This window comes from Frankliniella occidentalis, unplaced genomic scaffold, assembly GCF_000697945.3.
Source record: "Frankliniella occidentalis isolate FOCC.00 unplaced genomic scaffold, Focc_3.1 Scaffold81, whole genome shotgun sequence".
Lineage (NCBI taxonomy): Eukaryota > Metazoa > Arthropoda > Insecta > Thysanoptera > Thripidae > Frankliniella > Frankliniella occidentalis.
The window spans coordinates 1,062,561-1,066,667 of record NW_026267211.1 but is presented as its reverse complement, the minus strand read 5'-3'; the positions used below and the strand labels follow the sequence as shown (position 1 = coordinate 1,066,667).

The 4,107-nt window shown below is 61.2% G+C and overlaps 1 protein-coding gene across 3 annotated transcripts in view; it reads right to left on the bottom strand.

Moving 5' to 3' along the window:
* LOC113208815 (centaurin-gamma-1A) overlaps positions 1-1,048 on the bottom strand; it is a 23,320-nt gene extending 22,272 nt beyond the window's left edge. The window contains exon 1 of one of the 3 annotated variants that reach the window (XM_052269060.1): positions 849-1,048. The gene's annotated coding sequence lies outside the window, so the exon portion shown is untranslated. Of the gene's footprint in view, positions 1-843 lie in introns of all 3 variants that reach the window. The other 2 variants (XM_052269058.1, XM_052269059.1) reach the window with 2 other exon arrangements.
* Between the last annotated feature and the right edge of the window lie 3,059 nt (positions 1,049-4,107).

Here is a 4,107-nt window from a genome sequence, read left to right as displayed (position 1 = left end):
GCAGCAGCAGCGGCCGCGAGCGCCAATGATTAAACGGGGTTTATGAAGACGAGATGAGCTGAGGGCGGCGGGGGACCGACAGCGTCATCACCATCATCGCGGACGAGACGGGGAGGAACAAGCACTTTTGGAAGAGCAGCGGGAGCAAGAGAAAGACAGATGAAAATGCTGCACGACGGCACCGCGAGACGAGAGAGAGGGAGGGAGAGGGGGAGAACAAAGAGAGAAAGTCTTTTCCACCCTCTTCACACAGCGCGCCGTCCCCTCTCCTCTCCCGCTGGATGAGATATCTCCCCCGGCGCGGGGCGGTAAAATTAACAGCAGGTAAGTATAAAGTGGGAGCGGGACAAAGGGCGTAACGAGGGACGGCGGCAACAACCCCGCCCCCCAACAACTGTTTCTAGCAAATCCCTCGAGTCGGGCCCCCACCAAGGACACTGCGTGACTCAGCGGGCGCCGCCGAAACACTCTCACAGCGCGCGGAGCAAGAAAGAAAAGAAAGAAAGTCAGTGAGTCACAGCCAAAGGAGGCTGTGACTAGCCGACCACCACCACCGCAGAACGCTGACTGTGAGCCTGTGAGCCTGAGCACGCTCCGAGCTGCTCTGTGCCGGGCTGCCTGTCCGAGTCCGGCTGCCTGTCGGGCCCCGGGAGGGTAGGCAACGCGCCCGCACAGCCGCCCGTGGTACAGCACAGCTACCGGGGGCGTCCCGCACACCGCCGGTAAGTATGTGTCTACCCAGACCAAGCGTCGCAAAATTTCACAATTCCAATGAGGACAACGTCCCTATTTGATGAGAGCAACGCCCTTGTTCTGTACCCTGTCTCTGTCTTCTGTACCCACCTGACCTTGTGTCTCCGTGCTGGCCGGCCCTCCCTGGCTCTGCCTGCTCTGCCCCGCCGCCGTGCGTGAGCTCGCCCGAGCGGTGCCTGCGCTGCGCCTTGGTGCCGCGACACTCGATCCTGACCGCCGCGCGCCTCGTGCTGCCGAGCACTGCCGCCCACGGGCCGCCGCGCGCCGCGCCAACCCCCGCGGGCCGCCCCACCACCCCCGGACGAGGCGCCAGTCCGCCGCCGCGCCCCGCCCCGCCGCGCCCCACCCCGCCCCGCCACGCGTCTGCAACAGCATGCAATCCAAGCCGTTCCTCCCCTCTCTCTCCACACCTAAGCGCGAACCACCCCCAACGTCATTTTAGTCGCATGCAGTCAGGGTTGCAAGGCGCGAGGGGAAGGGGCCGTCCACAAGCCTGGAGTCGCGGCAGCGGCTCTCGACTGAACACGCAAAAGTAAATCTACACCTGTAAGCTTAATCCGACATTTTGATTCGGACGAAAGTGCGTTGTTTGACCCGACTTCCCTTTGCACTGTGTTAAAAACTTCAGCACGCTGCAGCCCATGGGGGTGGGGGTGAGCCTGTTCCAACGCTTTCGATCCCATACCTTTTCCCTCGCTCCGGAGAGGGCCCGTGAATTCCATCTATCCGTCCCATATTCTTCTAAAGGTATCGAATAAAGTAACGCCCCACCCTTCTTTCCACCCCCCACTTCTCCCTCTCCTCCCCGTTCGACACCACCTCACCCCCGCCACCCCATTCCCGCTCAGTCACGCCTAATCCCTTCACCTCGACGCGCCTAATGATACGGCGTCCATCCCCCGGCGGAGCGTCTGCCGGAGCCGAGCGCCGAGCCAAGCGGGGCGAGATAGGGAAGGGTTTGTCGTGGCGGAGCAGGCGGAGGCTCCTCCCCCCCTCCCTCCCTTTCCCTACCCTCGCCGACGCCGCCGTCGCCGTCGTCCCGCCGCCGCTTGCTTTCAATTCCTCCCACCACTGCCTCCACTCCGACGACCGACGACGCGACACAGAAATGCAAAACTCGCCATCGGGATTACCCCCGCGTAACGACGGCTCGGCCTGAGCAGCAGCAGTAGCAGCAGCAGCAGCAACCTCAGCCCTCACCCGATCAACTTTAATTAATAACGCTTTTTCTTTGCTTTCAGTTTTTATTTTCATTTTCTTCGCTTCTTTTTTTCGATAAGAAAAATAAAGGCGAGGTCCGCGCGAGATCACTCTGTCGGGGCCCGGGGCCCGAGGGTCCAGCAAGCGGAGCAAGCGGCTGAGCAATGAGCTCCCCGAATGGCCCGGCCGGGGACTGTCACTGATTTATACCCGCTGCGGCGCGGCGTGGCGGGGCGTGGCGGGGCGGGGCGGGGCGTGGCGGGGCTCCGGTTGCCACCCGCCCGGGCCTATCTCCCCCACAAAGCACCACCAGCAGCAGCAGCTAGCCGGCCCCAAATGCCCCTGCAGTGTGCAGCAGCCGGCCGCTACTGCAGCAGACGTGCTGTGGTGCCCGGCCCGGCCCGGCCGCCACCCTTTTGCAGCACGTTTACACACCGCTCGGCGTCCCCCGGGCCGAGCCGTCGTCGCACTTACAGTACCCGCACCACCTCGAGCATCACGACGGCCCGTCGCTCCGCCCGTCCCGCTGTGTTGGCGCTGCTCGGGCCCAAAGCTCACCTGCAGACAAAAGAGAAGGGCCGTGTGAGTGGGTGGTGTCGCTTTACACAACATGGAGTGGGAGGGGCAGGGCTGGCCCCACCCACACACAGGCAGGGAATACATTCATGTTCAGAAATTAAAGCAAAGCTATATTTTTTTCTACTTTGCTTTTCATCTTTTTAATAATAATAAACATATTGCCAGGCCAGCGCGACCAATTTTTCGTCATTCTATACTGGCGGACTGAAAAGGGACCCACGTGGTATATGGGGCCGAGGGGCCGAGGGGCTGAGGAGGGACAAGAGAACGGCAGACCGGATGGCCAACCAGACGACATCAAAGGCAATCACGAGGACCATGACCCACGGTGGGTTCAGGCCAGGCCACCGCAGCACGGCGCGCACCGCCCCGCTCTGCAGCGATACATTCGGTGGCTGGCCTGTGGCCTGTGCCGGCCCCCGCCACCGCAGCCCCCTCGCTGTCAGGAAGCCGCGAACGGTCGGGGGGTACAGCAGGGGAAGGAGAGAGGGCTACGCGATAGGGTCCCTGGAATAGACTCCGTCAGTGCCATCCACCCCCACAAAAACCACCCCCAGGTGGGCGACCATACCGACAGCAGGCGATACGAGTACCGCACCACCGCTTGCTGGGTGGGGAGGGCCCGCGGGTTCGAGGGTTTCTCCTACTCCACGTTTACAACGGAAGGCCCCAAACCGTCGCGCTCCATTGTGTAAAACCAAACAGAAAGTCCTCGTCAGGCGCGGCTCTAGCGCCCCCCGCCCCCCTGGCGCCGCCGACGCCGACTGCACACAAACTCCCAGCGCCGCGGCCGCGCCCCCGCATTTCGCTCGCGGATAGTTTTCGCCCCCTATCCGCGGCGCGTAATCATTATTCCGAATCACGGGGCGGCCCTAATATTCCGCGCAACTCTCTCAAAGTGAAACAACTTTTGTCATCGCCGCGCCGCCGCCGCCGCTGCGGTCGCGCCCTCACTGTCACTGACCCCGGCGGGGAGGGCTGGAGCGCACTCCGGGACCCACCGCCCCAGGCAGGCGGCCCCCAGCACGAGGAGTAGGGCATAAAGGATCTCTCGTCTCCCTGCCCGACAACAAGGACCCACAGAGACAAGGACCCTACTGCTCCCCTCTCCAAGGACCCCACCACCACCACCACACCGCAGGACATCGGCAAACGGTACCTAAATGAGTTTGCCCACCACAGCGCGCTGTGTGCGGGTTCAAAGTCCCCGAGAGAGATTGGTGGAAGGGAGTTGATTTTTGTGCCCTCCACGTCCAGTCAGTCACCCGTCGGCCGTCGGGGCAGTCACAACAGACACCAAAAGCCTAGGCACTATAGAAGCCACTGTTAGACCATTTTCAATCCAAGTGACCGAGTTTCACTATTTTAACAGTGAGGCAAAATGTTCGACTGTTGTAGCAGGGAAGGGAGCCGGGAGACGTCGTGTCCTACGCTTGAAAATGTGGGAGTTATATCGTCCCATAGTTGTTCATAAATTACCATTCATGAAATCTCTTGCAAATTTTGCGACACCGAATTCTCAATAGTCGAAGAATATCGAGTCGATATAAAGTGTCGTTTATTTTTCATAACTTT